The sequence below is a fragment of the Taeniopygia guttata genome, chromosome 1 (genome assembly GCF_048771995.1).
Source record: "Taeniopygia guttata chromosome 1, bTaeGut7.mat, whole genome shotgun sequence".
Classification (NCBI taxonomy): domain Eukaryota; kingdom Metazoa; phylum Chordata; class Aves; order Passeriformes; family Estrildidae; genus Taeniopygia; species Taeniopygia guttata.
The window spans coordinates 18,698,066-18,713,843 of NC_133024.1; the positions used below are offsets into that span (position 1 = coordinate 18,698,066).

The 15,778-nt window shown below is 51.4% G+C and overlaps 1 protein-coding gene across 6 annotated transcripts in view; it reads left to right on the top strand.

Annotated features, from left to right (window-relative positions):
* Nucleotides 1–4,353: 4,353 nt before the first annotated feature.
* TIAM1 (TIAM Rac1 associated GEF 1) overlaps nucleotides 4,354–15,778 on the top strand; it is a 156,176-nt gene continuing 144,751 nt past the window's right edge. For 2 of the 6 annotated variants that reach the window (XM_072924212.1, XM_072924216.1), the window contains exon 1: nucleotides 4,356–4,550. The gene's annotated coding sequence lies outside the window, so the exon portion shown is untranslated. Of the gene's footprint in view, nucleotides 4,551–15,778 lie in introns of all 6 variants that reach the window. The other 4 variants (XM_032746510.3, XM_072924221.1, XM_072924252.1 and 1 more) reach the window with 4 other exon arrangements.

Here is a 15,778-nt window from a genome sequence, read left to right on the forward strand (position 1 = left end):
CACCTTCCCATAAGCAGCAGGTAATCAGGAAAACATTAATATTTGAGGAAGAAAAGCTCTGGGCTAGTGATGTAGCCAGGAGGGCTGGGGGCACTCTCTCCTGTGCCTTTCACAAGCAGTTGTGTGCCTCTGTATGTGCCATGGGCATAGAACCGTGGAATTGTTTAGGTTGGAGAAGTCCCCGGGGATCATTGAGCCCAACTGTTTTCCTGTGGGAGAACTATTTAATGTCTTTGCTGGTGACAAGGACAGTGGGACTGATGGCACTGAGCTCTGTGGTGGTGGCACACACCAGAGGGAAGGGATGGGGTGCCCAGAGGGACCTGGATGGGCTGCAGAGGTGGCCCTGGGACAACCTGGTGATGTTCAATAAAGCCAAGGGCAAGGGCTGCCCCTGGGTGGGGGCAGTGCCAAGGGCAAACACAGGCTGGGAGAAAATGAGCGTCCCACTGCCAGAGGGCAGGGATGGATGGGATTTTGGGGAGGAATCCTCCCCTGAGAGGGTGCCCAGAGCAGCTGTGGCTGCCCCCGGATCTCTGGAAGTGTCCAAGGCCAGGCTGGATGGGGCTTGGAGCAGCCTGGGTGTCCCTGCCATGGCAGGGGGTGGGAATGAATGGGCTTTAAGGCCTCTCCCAGCTGGAATCGTTCTGGGGTTCTCAGAAATTAGCACTGACATTGAAAGCAAGACTTTAGTCGAATAAGCTGACAACAAACAGGATTGGAAGCCAAGGCTCTTGCCTGCCTCGTGCGGGTCCTGTGGGATGGGCAGCAATACCCCTGGGAAAGCCCCAGCTCTGCCATTATCCAGGGAACACAGATAACAGCCTTCCTCAAAGGACACTCTGGGCTGGGCAGTAATTCATCAAATGCTTTTCCCTCTTTTACATAATCCTCCAGCATGTTATCCCACTACCAGCCTCACTGCAGCCTGACAGAAATAGCAGCTGAAAAACACCTGGGGAGGCTTTTTTTGTGATTTTTGAAGCATGCAGAGACCTGGGAGAGCTTCTCCAAAGGACTTAGGAGGGCTAATGGATATTTTGCACTTAGAGGAGCAGACTGTCCTCACAAAAATTCATACAGAGCAGGAATAGTTATCTTCTGTGTATGGAGCTGGCAACCAATCTGAGTCACTTACACAAAATCCAGAAACCTTCATTATTACCTTGTTGTTCCTGTTTTCTAAGGCAAAAATAAGGCAACAGTTTCTGGGTCTTGGTGAACAATCTTCTGTGAGCTACAGGGAAATCTGACAGGAAAGTAAGTGTTTCACCAGTACAGAACAAGACCTAACTCTAACCAGTTTGGATGGCCTGGTTTGTACTGGTCACACTCTACCAATATTTTTCAAAGAACAGTTTCCTCAATTTTTTTTTATTTTTTTTTTTTTAAGACCCTTTTTCCACCTTCCCCCTTGAAATGTCGCCTGTGGTTCCTGTCTCTCAGGTACGGGCATGCACTGCTCCGGAGCCAGAGCATTCTTTTGTGTGGAGGAGAAATACCACAATGTGCATTGCAAAGAGGAAAAAAAGGCTTTATTTACAAAATTTAACAAGTGGAACGTCTGCAGCAGAGACAGAACTTTGCTTCTGAGCCTTCCTCCTCCACACAGATTCTTCCATGAGGAATGCTGCGCCGTGTTTCCAATCACGGAATTGCCTCCCTTGCAGCTAGGTTTTACTGTGTTCATTGGGAGTTACCAAATTGTTTCTTTCTGGCTGAGCTACTCCTGCGTGTCCCTGTCAGAACCGGCTCTCCTTTGCGCAGCTCAACCATTCCTAAACTCAGGATTTCACCGGGGAGGTGTTTTACCCCTGCTGCATTCCCTGAAAACAAGGTTTACTCCTGCCGGGCAATTGACGAGTATTTTCAGGGGGAATTTTCAGCTTAGGCCCGTCTTCTGCTTCCTTTGGAAACATTTTGGAAGAAAGCCGAACCTTTTACCCAGACAATCACCGCGGGACAAAAGCAGCAGCTCCCAAACGAGCAGCGAATCGGTGGAGGGGGACAAGCAGCACACGGGCTTGGCACAGCAGCCCGGGCATGCAGCGAAGAGATGGGGCTCGGTGTGCGGAGAAACCGGAGCTGGCAGACGAGAAACGAGCCTCGGGCACTGCACGCCGAGGCCCTGGGAAAGCAGCAAAGCAGGCGGGATTAGTTACAAATGTGCCCACCCGAGCCGGCACAAGCCGCGGGTCCGCTGGGCTACCCATCCTGCCGGGCTGTGCCACGGGACACGGGAATGGCTTCCCGCTGCCAGGGGCAGAGTTAGGCGGGATCTGGGGAAAGAATTCCTGCCTGTGGCCCTGGCACACCTGGAATCAAAATCACAAAAGGACCCGTGTTTAATCTTGCTGATTAAATGCTCTGCCTGAAGTGCTTGGTGTGGTAATGCCATTTCAAACCTGTCATTAATTAGTCAGTGGCTTGATGAAGAAAACTGACATTTAATATTTGGGCTTGATTTAGAAGCAACATGTGAAGAATGGTATCTGAGATTTTGTGTTTGATTTTTAACGGCAGAACAAACACACAGTATTAGAAAAGAAATATTCTTTATTAGATACACAATGGGTTGCTTTGGATTTCCCCACTCTGACTTCCAAAGGTGTTGGGGAGGTGCTCCGTTTTTTGTGTTGAAAACCACTGTCAGTTCAGACACAGCTGATGTTTATTTATTATTAGTGCATTATAAAATGTGCTTTTCCGGGTGGAGCTGAGGCTTGACAAAATCCAAGTGCTCACAGTGGCCGGGTACTCTCCTGGGCTGAGCCGTGTCCCACATGGTGCAAACAAAGGCATTCATGTTCGCTGGTACAAGTTACACAGTTCTCTTATTAATTACTGCTCTGTCGTCTCTTGGTTAATGATTCTCTGGCTTCTCCTGCTCATTCCCGTGCTCGGGGCTCCTCTTCTTTTGGGTCGGTGGGGTTTTGGAGCTGCTGCTCACGATCTGCCCTCCCAGAATTCCCTTTTTCCCCCCCAGTGGGAGCTCATTCTGCACTTTTTATGAGTTTCTTCCGTATCTTGGGGGTTCTGCCAAATGTCCTTCTGCATTCCTCATGTCCGCCATCGGAGGCACGTCCTTCTTCCCAAGCTTTGCTCACCTCCCGTACGTCTGACATCATGGAAACACGTCCAGCCCTAGCAAGTAGTTTGTTTTTCTAACACCTAGAGCTTGTTGGCTGCTCTCTGTTTCTGGGATTACGTCTCCTTTCTAGCTGATTGGGCTTGGAAGTGTACAAAGATCAAACATCACAGAACATCCTATTTAAGGGAAATTCGGCACATTCCGCATTTTGGGACAGAGGCAGAGACAGGGAAAGCTCAGCAGTGGTCCTGGGGGCGCTGAAGGAGCCAGGGAGGAAAAGGTGCCTCAAGCAGTTCCCCACTGCATTGTCAGAAACGATAGAGCTTTATCATTTTAGTTAATGGTTTAAATTAACTTTCAAATTAATTGTTTTAATTTATCATAACCCATATGTATATTAATTATCGCCTGTTATTCTTGGATTAATCCTCGCTAGCATTTAGCGAAGCTGTCATAGGCTACTTTAGTGGCTTATGGGCAGAATGACTGAAACGTTAACTTCTGATGAACCAACTCTGATGGGCTCCAGTGACCAAAGCCTGGGAGAGGAAGATGGATTGGTGTGCTTGGACATCTGGAACGCAAAATTTACAGACCACAAGGACGTTTTGCAGAAAACAGAAGGTAAAGAAGAGACTAAAAAAAAGAGTCAGTAGATGTCTTGGAGAAGACCTGCTGGAGGAAATAGATAATAAAAAGACTAAGCCTATGAACGAATTAACATAACGTGAGCAATCAATAACCAGTAGGACGGAATACTAATTAATGAAAGAGAGCTGTGTGATTTCGAAATGCCATTATTGGATGAAACGTATGAATAGGCGAATAAGTTCTGCATCCGTGCCTGCGGGGAGGCCGGAACTCTGCCGTGCACCCAGCCGCGCATCCCCTGGCCAACAATACCGCAGCGCCCGGCTCGCTGGCGCTCGGAGGGCGGCGTGCGAGGGTTTCCCTCATGCGGCCGAGCGGGGAGGGCTCGGTCGGAGCGGCGGAGGCGGCGGGGGGAGCCGGGCACGCCGCGGTGCCGCCGCCGCGGGGGCTCCGCAGCTCTGAGGGGCCCCGCGCGCCCCGCGCGCACCGCGCCGCGATTGGCCGAGCCCCGGCGCGAGCCGCGCTCCCGCGCCCCGGCCCCGCCCCTCCCGCGCGCGCCCATTGTCACGCGCGGGGCTCCCCGACTCCAAAGGCCCCGCCGCCGCCGCCGCCGCCTCCCATTGGCCGGCGCGGCCCGGATTGACGTGCCAATGGCCAATGGGCGGCGCCGGCCGCGGCGGGCGGAGGGATCAAGGCGGCCGCGGCGCCTCTCGCGCGCTGAGCCGCGGGCGCCCGGCGGGCACCGGGAGCGGCTCCCGGGGCGGGCGGCGACCCCCGGCCAGCGACCGGCCCGCGGCCACCGCCCGCCTGCCACCCACCTACCGACCGACCGTCCGATCGCGGCGGTGGCGACCCCGACGCCGTGCAGGTGAGTGCGTGTCCGGTCGCGTCCCCGCATCGCCGCGCTCGCCGGAGCGCCCTGCGCCGGGGCATCGCGGGCGGCCCCACCACCGCTCCGCTCGGCGCGGGGGGCGTGCGGCGGATGCCGAGCCAGCCCTGCCGCAGCCTCCGGGAGCGCCGGGGCTCCGCTGGAAATGTCCCCGCTGGGGCTGCGGGACCACCGGCGCCGGCCGCAGCCCGGTGCCTGCCCCGCCGGTGAAGCGCGGGCGAGCGGGCCGGGGCGCCGCGGCGGGCACAGGTGAGCGGTGCGGGGCAGGTGGGGAGCCCGCCCCGGCCGCGGGGTCACCGGAGGCAGGCACGGCCCGGAGCTGCGGCTCCCGAGGGATGCTCGCAGCCCCGGGGTCCTCGGCAGCACTGGCACCAGCGCGGTCCTGATGGCATGGCAGGAACCAGTGCGTGTTTCCAGCGCTGCCGCCTTGGCTGGGGAAGCGCTGGGGAAAAGTGACATGTTGTTGCTGTTCCTCGTCAATGGCCCTTCGTTCCCGCGTGATCGGGGCATCCCAAGGACTGGGCTAGCAGTAACTGACCAGGGCTACGGAGTAGGTAGCACTCGGGAGTTAATAATTTTGAAATTCTGTTTAAAAAATGTATTGGTATAAATCGGGGGAGGCTGAGATCTGTGGAGCAATTGGTTTGGTGTCTGAGATTAGAGCATCTTTCCCCCTTCCTGTATTATTAAAATGCTCCTGTCGTTGTCAATGACACTTCAGTGCTGTGATGTAAATTATTGAGCAAGGGCAGGCGAGACTGCCTTCACCTGTACTGTAAGGGCCCAATCCCTTCCTGCCACCCTTCCTGGCTTGGCAGCTCCTGGAGCTTGTCTGCTGCATCCCCACTCTTGTCCCTGTGCAGTCCCTGGCTGCCCTTGCCCTGGAAAACCCTGCCTTGGGCAGGCAGGGTGTTGCTGTTGGATTGCATGGAGCTGCTGTCCTTGCTGCTTCCCAGGGAGCCGCAGGGATGGGACGGTCCCATGGGATTCTGGAGGTGTGGGTGACCTTGGTGAGTGTGGTTCCCTCCCAGCTTCTGCCTTCTTTGCCCTTCTGCACCGGTTTGGGGGCTGAGAGGTGCCTGGGTCCTGGGAAGGGTCTTGGAAGGGGATGGTCACCCTGTGATAGTTATTGGCTGTGCTACACTTGCACCTTCGTCCTGCTAGGGGAAAACAGGACTGAGAAGTGGGTGGGGAATGAATGGGGCTGTTTCTTCCCTTCCAGGCCCTGCAATGGTGAAGGTGGAAAAGGAATGTAGCATAGTTGGCTCACCTCAGCTTTGGCTGCAGGCAGATCACTCCCGTTCCCACTTTGGGAGCACTTGCTGCTCCAGAATCATGATTCCCATGGAGGAAAAAGCCATTTCCTTCTCCGACAGCAGAGCAGCTTGAAAATGCCTGTTGTGACAGGGATTTCTCCCCAAAATGGTTTGTTCTGCAGCATTTCTGCTGTTGCTGTTATTCTTGCATTAATGACCCAGTTATGCTTTCTGGGATATTAAAGGCAATATTCTGGAGTTCTTACACAAATGCTTGTCATCTCTAATGGTAACCGACTTTGGGCTCTGGCCCTGCATCATCTCAGGTGATGCTGACTGGAATTTGCCTCGAGGGAGACCAGATAAACTGCTGTTTGAAACGGCCTTTGTGGTGTCTCTGGGTGCTCTTGGCCGAAGCAGAATCCAATGACTCCTGCCCCATGTCCATCCAGGGATTCACCTGGTCTTGCTTGGAAGAAGAAAGGCACTGGTGGGGTTTTATTTGCCCATTAGAGGCGATGGTGCTGTGTGGCCCTTCAGTGGCGAGGAGCATTGGGAAAGCCTTGTGCTGCCTGGTTTGGGGCGATCAGTGTGTGTAACAGGGGGGAGAACCATGTTTGTGAGTACCAGAGCTCTGCTTTCCGGGCGAAGTTCTCGTGCTGTAGTGAGGAGCATGGTATAAATAGCAGTGCCAGGTTTTAGCCATTGAATTCAAAGTTATGGTTTCCACAGCAACCAGCACTCAGGCCATGGTTTGTGTATGGAATATTTCCCCCTGTTTTTAAAAGGCCCATGTGGCTGGCATCTGGTGTGGTGCCGTGTCCAGTCCTCCTCCGTGAGCACCCCTCTCTCGTTCCTCTTGCTCGGTGTTTGAGCATCCCCGTCCCGCTTTCCTTCTCCCAGGGGCTGCTCTTGCTCTGTTCCCAGCTTCCTGGGAACAGGAATAATAAATTCCCAGCCCTCTCCTGGGCTGGTGTTTGGTGTGTGCACCAAACCCTAGCCTGGCCACCATGTCCCTTTGTCTTCCAAGCCTTCCTCTTGGTGCTGGTGTCATGGCTGGGGTATGAGAGGCACATCCATGGTGTATCCCTCAGACACTCACCAGTGCTTCCCCTTTCTCCCTGACCTGGGGGGGTTGTTATTTCAGTGGTAGACCCACAGCCCCCCTGACTCTCCTTGTGTCCCTTAGAGCTTAAAGGAAACCAGAGCTGTGCACTGTTGTGGAGGACCACGGGATGTGCCCTTGCTATAGGAAGATGGGGATGCAATGCTTGCTTTAATAAATGTTTGTCATCCAAATGTGCAGTGTTGCTAAAGTGGTTTCATTTATAGCCAGGGGGCTGATGTATCTGCATGGTTGTGTCCAAGTTACAGTTTCCAGAGCAACTGGAGCAGCTTTGTGTCTTGGAAGACTGTTAACTAAAGCATGAAACGTTATATCAAATTTTCCTTTCTTAAATTCTTTAATCTCAGCTACTGTTAAAAACACAGCTGTGCTTATCTGAGAACGTGTTTAAAAGCCTTGAAGGACCAAGAGATCTTCTTCAGGTGTGTAATTCTGCCATGAAAACGGATGGGAAATGCCAGCCCCCAAAGCAATTATGCTTAGAGTTAGAGCAAAAGGCACTTTAATGAAAAAAAAAAAACCTAAATAATCCACCAAAAAAATTAAATCCCAAGCTAAAAAAGACAAAAAGGAAATGACATGTGTCCTGTTGAGTGGGGATAATTTTGCACACCACAACATAAAAAAGGCCTTAAGTTGTTGGAGAGTGCCCAAAGGAGGGACATGAGGATGGTGAAGGATCTGGAGGGGCCACACAAGGAGCAGCTGAGGGCACTTGGAATGTTCAGCTGGAGGAGAGGAGACTGAGGGGAATCTCATTGAGATCTGCAGCTTCCTCCAGAGGGGCAGTTCTGATCTCTGCTCCCTGGGACAGTGACAGGGAAGGGCTGGAGCTGTGCCAGGGAGGTTTGTGTTGGATATTAGAGGTGCTGAGTACTGCCCAGGCTGCCCACAGCCCCACAGTGCTGCAGGGATGCCCAGGGTGGGATTGTTGGGGTGTCTGTGCTGGGCAAGGTTGGGCTGGATGGCCCTGGTGGGGCCCTTCCAGCTCAGGAGATTCTGTGGCTCTGTGATCTCGTCTCTGTCCAGAACTAATGACAAAAATACAATCTGGGAAAACAGTGTAAAAAGGCTGATGTTAGCTGAAAAGAATCATCAGATGAAGGCTGGAAATAAGGAGTGGGTCTCAGGATTCCTGGGTGCAACTGGGCATGCCATGGTGCCGAAGACTGGTCTGTTACTATTTTTTTTTTAATTATTTCCTTCTCTTTCCTCTCCCCTTTGGTTCCCTGTGAAGCTGCGTCCCTCTTGCAGTGTCTCCCAGACACTTACCTGAGCAGTAATTTCAAGGACCTTGGGTACAACAAGGAGTCACTTTCGCAGTGCAGCTCAGTTACTTTCCAAGCAGCGGGTGTCGCTCCCTTGTTGCTTTCGCCTTGTTCAGTGAAGTGTTGTGTCAGTATCAAACACAACATTCCCTTGGAAATGGACCTGCTGGGTACTTGCAATGGTTTGAGCAACAATGCTGTAAAGTGCTTTTAGGTTTCTCAGGTAAACTCAGCCAGGAGACTTTAAATGTTGGCTTGTGTCAAAAGGAATTACAAAGCGAGTGTCTCAGGGGTCTTCCTCTCTGTTTTCATTAGTAGCCTTCCAGCTCAGTGTCTTCCTCTTCACATATTTACCGAGTATGTAATGTCCCACTGATGCTGCCACCTGCAGCAGCCCTGTCAGCAGCCTATGGGCTTTGCTTAATAAAATGGAGGAACGATTCTTCTCCTACGAGATGTTTTTGAAATGAAACTTAAACCCAGACCTTGTGATCTTTGGTGTGCTGCCCAGATTAGAGAAACAAAATGATGGAAACAGCAGCTGGAAGGGAGCTGCAATACCTTGAACGTCTCCCTGAGTCTCTTTCAGGGAAGGTGAAGGTTTTTCCTTCTCTGTTCTTAGCCCGAGCTTTGTGATGTGGGATGGGATTTTCGTTTGGAGCAAGGCTGCAGTGGGCTGTGCTGTGTATCTTCCAAGGGGGAAGTCTCCCTGCAGCTTTGGCAGGTGAGAGAGGAGGAGAAGGCTCAGATCAGAGGGGAGAGGGAAGGCAAGGCTGCTTTCCCTGTGCTGGTGATGAGGAGGGGCAGGCTGCTCCTGAGCACTCACTTGGGGCAAAGCAATTCTTCAAGTGCTGTGCTCTCCCCCAGACACTGCGTTTAAGAAAAGCCCAGTTTTAAAGTTCTAGGCAAAGTACCAACTTTGGACTAGGGCTTTGTGCTGGCTGAAAACGGTAATTTCACCTCCCAGTCGGGAAACCTTTCTTCTGGTGGCTGCAAATCTCTGTGTGTTGAGTTTTGCAGCCCGGGCTGCAGTAACAAGCGCTTGGGACACCTCTGGCCACAGTTACCTTGTGCGTGAGAGGATTCTCTGCTGCATCACAGCGTTTGGCATGCCTTTGTGCCTGTTTTTCCCCTTCATATGAGCTGTGCCTAAGATTAGTACAGTTTTCCTCCTCATGGATAAATAATTTAAACACCTGGACTGATTAAATGTGTGCATCTCAGCTCAGAACAGACATGACTTTTTTTAATTTTTTTTTTTTTTTTTAATTCCAAGACTGCCTTTCCTGAAGAAGATTCAAAGCAGCTGAAAATAGCTTCATCACAGAGACATCAAGCATAACTTGGGGATTGTTGCCCTCGTGGCAGGGATTCTGATAGTGTACATTTGCCTCCCCATTAGCGACATCTCATTGAACGCTCCAGGGTTTATTGACAACTCGTTTGCTTTGCCTAATTGTGTGTCTTGCTGCGGGGCAGGTCTGTCTTCCCTCAGCACTGCTGGTTGAGGGGCCAAATCCCCACTCTCCCAATCCTGCTGCTGTGGGCTCGCCCCAAACCCAGCGCCTAAAGAAAAATCTTTTTCCCTGCTGAGTGACCCGTCTCATGATTCCTCAGTCAGCGCTCAGACTGGCTGACAAAAGCGCCATCAGATGACTGGAGTTTCCTCTCCCTTTGTTGTCAAAAAGTGCTCTTGGAACTACCTTTATAGAGCAGCTGAATGTCTCTGGGCTCCAGTTAAACCACAGCTGGAAAACATCTCTCATCTCTCACTCAAAACATCTTATATCTGGAGATGTAAAGCCTCGTGCCAGAAAGCTGCGGTGGAATTCCTTGCCCACGATTTTTCCTGCTGCACTAGCACTCCCCTGCAAGAACACAAATACCCTGACTGCCTGCCTGTGTCTTGCCTGTCTGATCTGCAGGAGAAAGTGTGCAGAAAGCCAGCAGCATTAGGAAAGTTTTGCTTGGCTTTTGGTTTTTTTTTTTTTGATTCCCCACCTCCCCTTTTTTTATACATTCTTGTGTTTTGCAGTAACATGGTAGATTTGTCAGGGTTTTAGCCTTCCCTCTGGCTTTCCGGCCTCCCTCAGAAGCACTGCTCAGCCAGACACAGAGCTCCCAGCAAGCCAGGGCAATTCCAGCTGGGATCCAGTTCCTGCTTGTCCATGGGACCCATCCACTGCTGGAGTAGCAGGCGGGTTTTGTTGTTTCAAATGATCCCATACCCCAGCCAATCACACTTTACCTCTTCTAAGCCAAATCCTAGATTGACTTGGGGATGAATGGCCTCTCCGGCCCTTCCACTCCATCCCTCCACTGAACTCTGCTGGGATTTTCCCTGGAAGTTGCTGTCCTCAGTCACCAGCAGGCCTTGGACAAAAAGCCTGTCCCTCCTTGTTCCAGCAGGGCTCTGTTGGGCTGCACCAGCCCCTCTCCTCAGCTTGCTTATGGGAAGTGTGTCTGAAACCTTGAGAGTCCTGCTTCCTGACCACCCAGCGAGTTCCTGGCATTTCTGTGCTCTTTGCAACTTCCATGAAAGCCTAAATTCATGCCCTACCTGCATTTCTGCATTCCTACCTGCAGGACTTGCTGGAGGCCTCCATTTGTAGCTTGTTCCTTTTCCAGGAACCTTCCCTGATGTCTGGGCAGGTGTGATGCAGTTGCAGAGTCACTTTCAAATCTGCAGAAATACAGGAAGGAAATAAACCCTACAGAGAGAGCTGAGTGCAGTTAACTTTTCCACTTACTCTAATGTTGTGGTGCCATCAGGCTTTCAGGAGGTGGCAGTGGGTTTGATCCAGAGGGTTTGGTGTCTGTGATCCAGGAGCTGCCAGTGATGGCCATGAACTGAAACACAACGAGTTCCACCTCAGCCTGAGGGAGAACTTCTGTCCATGGAGGGGGCAGAGCCCTGGAGCAGCTACTCAGGGAGGGCCTGGAGTCTCTATCTCTGGAGGCATCCCCAAAACCCAAATTCCTGTTTCACCCGCTCCAGGTGACCCTGCCTTGGCAGAGAGGTTGGCTGGGTGATCTCCAGAGATCCCAGCCATCCCAGGATTCTGTGAACATAAATCCTGGCTTGTTTCTGCTGAAACACATTTCCTGGCTTGGCCATGCCTATGTCCTGGGAGAGTAACACTGACACCTTGGCAGATCTGGCAGTGAAGATTTTTTGGGATCTTTGACTCATAAAACTTTGTTTATTCCCTGAGTTCTAGCAGCAGGATGGCCTCGTGCTGCCCTTTGCTCAGGGGTGGTTGTGAGGCAGGGCACTGGAGCTGACAGAATCACCAGCCAGCATAATGAAATGCATAGCTAAATGAATCTATAAACACCAGACAAGTGAGTTGCTTTTGTACAAATTGCCTTTTGTCTTCGCTTTTTTATTGAGCCTCGCTGGAGTGCTCTGATCCCTCTGTGAAAATAAGGTGAGCAATTAGTATTAATTGATTGTGGGTTTAATATGGGTTGGGATGAGCTTGCTGAGGCTCACTGTGGCGGTGTGTGCAGTTCCAGGAGAAATTGATTGTGTTTTGTCTCTTCCATGTGTCGCTTTCCCTTAAAGGACTAATGAAATTCCATCACTAATGAACAGGATGTTCCATTAAACGTGCATTCAACTCATAATCGTTAACAAGTGTCTTTTTAGGATCCTTTTTCCTCGCTAGCCTCCTGCTTTGCTGGGTATACACTATTGGACTTTCCTCTTGTTTTTTTAAAGCTGCGAGTGGAGATGGCAAGAGCTGTGTGTCCATTCCTGTATTCCTCTTTGGGGAGTTATTTTGCATGGCCTGGCCGGGGTTTTTGTGTGTTTTGCCTTTGGTAGCAATTACTGCTGCTTGCATTTGTGGCTTCCAGTGCAGAACAAAGCTGGTTTGTGTGCTGGCCAGCAGTAATTGTTGACAGTTGATAATGCTGGAGACCTCTCATTGTGGCTGGGATCTGAATTGTACCAACTTCTGCTGAACCCAAATTACAGGGGTTTAATTTTAGCTTCAGGGATCCCATGCTGGAAAATTTTCTTTTCCTCTGGTAATAAGCAAAGAAAAAAAAAAGAGTGTTTGAGGTCTTTCCTAAACCTGCCACGCGAGACACAGAACTGAAGTGTCACAAAAACTGCCAGAATTTCTATTCTTACCCTTGTCTGCTCCCAGACTGTGTTGGTAACAGAGTTACTGTGTCCCACGGGGTGGTTAAACTCATTCCCTGCCTGTTTCAATCTGTTCTCTGTGTGTGTTAGGTGGAATATACTGAGTAGGAGGGACTTGCTGGGGGTTCTTCATGTCCAGTTCATGGAGCAGCTCATGAACCATGAACCATTTAAACCCCGGCTCAAGGAGCTGGATGGGAAGGTGGGACCCCTCATGTGGGGAACTTCTGGGCTTTGGCTGAGAATTTGCTTTTCTTGGAGCTTTGAAAGAAGCCACTGGTGTTACCTGGGCGTTTTCCAATTTCTTTTCCCGGTGAAATTTTCCTGAGTAGGATGGTTTGAAAAGGAATGTGTCATTTAGGGAGGTTCAGGTTGGGCATCAGCAGGATTTCTTCACAGACAGATTAGACATTGGAATGGGTGTCCAGGAAAGTAGGAAGGCCTGGATGTGGCATCAGGGCTGTGACAAGGTGGGGATCAGACTCAAGTCAGATTCCATGGCCTGGGAGGGCTTTTCCATCCTGGATGATTCTGTGGTTTACAAATGTCTGAGAACAGTGTTTGCCTGGGAGTGATTAGGAGATTAAGTAATGGATTAATTGTAATTATTGCACTGGAACCCTCCTGATGTGCCTCTGTCCTCTCTGAAAGGGTTGTGTGAGAGAGGCTGAGGTCCCTGTTTTGCCTTGGGCAATTACTTGTTGGCAATGCACTTTTGTCCTTGTGTCCCAAATTAAAGCTGTTTAGCTTTCAATTTGGAATTGGTGTGAAATTCCTACTTCTCTTCTGCATGTGGAAATTGTTTGTTGGCAGCATGTGATTTCAGAGGAATGTTCTGATTTGCATCACAGGAAGGCTTCAGAAGATTGGGAGAATAAAAGGACAGTTTTCCTTTGGCCACTTGTAGGTGTTTGGAGGTACCTGCTGGGGCAGGATTTGGGGTGTGCTCAGCCTGGGTGAACCTGGAGCTCTTTGTGCAGCTCCCCCTTCCTGTGAAGGTATTCTGAACTTTCTTTTCTGAAATACATCTGTATTTCTGTAGTTGTTATATGAAGATGCTAAATAGTGCTGGATCCTTCTGTCCCAGGCATGGGGACAGACCTGGGCAGGTGCTACTGACACTTCTCCAAAATGCTCCCCCAGCTTCCAGGAATGGAAATCCAGGGGGATTTTGCAGCCTATTTGTATTTAGCAGGGTTTTTTGTTTTTCCCAGAGGGAGCCCCTCACTTGGTTTTTAATGATGTGCATCAGGTTTTGTGAGGACTGCATGAGTTTCTGGGTAATGTGAACTTGAAAATGGGCAGATGGCATGGTATCTGTCAGGTACGTGTTGTGTGAGGCTTGTGATGGCTCAAGAAAAGGCTTGGATAGTGTTGACTAGCAGCCATCAGTCCAGCTGATGGCCACATCCGCCCTGTGGCTGGGGTGAGGTTGCTTTGGTTGGTTTATTTATTTTTTTAAATGTGTGTGTGCTGAGGTGAAGGGTGAATGAAGAGCAGTGTAAAAAGAAAAGAAGCGCAGTCCCTGCAGCCTGGCCTTGGACACTTCCAGGGATCCGGGGGCAGCCACAGCTGCTCTGGGCACCCTCACAGGGAAGGATTCCTCCCCAAAATCCCATCCATCCCTGCCCTCTGGCAGTGGGACGCTCATTCTCTCCCAGCCTGTGTTTGCCCTTGGCACTGCCCCCACCCAGGTGCAGCCCTTGCCCTTGGCTTTATTGAACATCACCAGGTTGTCCCAGGGCCACCTCTGCAGCCCATCCAGGTCCCTCTGGGCGCCCCATCCCTTCCCTCTGGTGTGTGCCACCACCACAGAGCTCAGTGCCATCAGTCCCACTGTCCTTGTCACCAGCAAAGACATTAAACAGCTGTTCCACAGAGAGGGAGAGAAGTGCCCCCAAAGCTCTCAGAAGCAGAGCTGGGCTCTGTTTATAGGACAGCAGACCTTGTAAAAACATCCTGTGAGTATGGGCATCCCTGAATCAAGCCAGGGTGAAAACTGTACCTGTGTAGTGCTTGGTTGCAGTTGTGCATTCAAACGTTTGACTTAACTGGCAGATCCCACAGGCCATCCCTTTTCCTTGCCTTTTCTCCCCACTGAGGCTGGAATCTTCGCCCATGTCCTCCCCTCTGGCCGTGTCCAGGGGTGAAAGAGGCAGGGGGACAGCGAGGAGGCACCTGGAGGGGGGAGTGGAAGGAGTGCTTGTAGGTCTGGCCAACAGAGAGAAGGTCTGCTCTGTATTTTTTAACTTAGAGTGCCAAAAGACACTCCCCCCTCCTTTCTCTTCCTGGAAAAGGGAAAACATTCCTCAGAAGGACCCCCCGGGGTCTGATAGATAAGCAGTCTGCATTTTTGTGGCAGGGAGTCATCTCGTTGCCTTAGCCCCTCACCAGGTAGGCTTTCTCTGTCCCCAGGGCTCTCTGGTGCTCCTGTTTCACAGAACTAAGCTGTTGCTCCAGTCCCCAGGAGCTCCAGGGGCAGATGGATGTGGCTGCTGGGGGGCTTCTCCTGTGTGCCCCAGTTCTCACCTGGAACTCTGGCCAGGTGAGTTTGCACACTTCCTTGGCACACTTGCTACCTCCTGGCTGAGCTTCTGTGGCTGCTTCTGGCCCTGGCCCCTCCAGTTTGGTTTCTTGACCTGGCCTTCTGTCCCTGGAGAGCTCAGACATGAAACCAGGGCTTGCTCTGGTACCTTCTTGCTGCCTTGGACTGTTCCATTCAATGGAGAATGTTACAAGTTCTTTTTCTTTTTTTTTTTTTTTCCCAGTGCTTTCTCCATTGCCTCCTTTTGCCCTGCAGTGGGAGCAGGAGAGGCAGCAGCAAAGGGGACTGAACCCTGTGCTTGAAACCAAACTCTCAGCTTGGTGTAGCTGTAGGAGCAAATCCATAGTTTTCTGCACAGAACCCAAATTTTCTTAAAGAGAAATTATGCTTCAGGTTGTTTCTCGTGCTGGAAGCGTGGAAGGACACCCTTGAGCCTGGCTCTTGGCTGACCTGTTTGCTTCATCCTGGGGTGGGGGGCAAAAACAAAGGGATGTGGATGGATGAGAAAGAGGAAAGAATGTTTTCCCAGAAGGATTGGAGCTCTGGTGTGCCATAGGGTTGGCAGCAGTGGAAGCAGAGTTTTGCTGAGAGCCTGTAGGATCCAAATCCTGTGGAGGAGGCAGGGGCACCCTAGTGGGAATCATGCTGTGGGGAATTGGGACTGGCAGGATGTGAAATGCCTCGGGAGATCTTCCTGCTGCAGATGCTCCAGGTCTGCAATCAGTAACAAGTGAGCCTCCTGCACAGGGAGGTATTTATTCCCTGTTCTCATGCGTGGTGGGAGTGAGCCTCGGGATAATATGAGCTGCTTGGGCTGGGGATCCTCTCTCAGATCATCCCAAATCCTTGTTGACAGAAG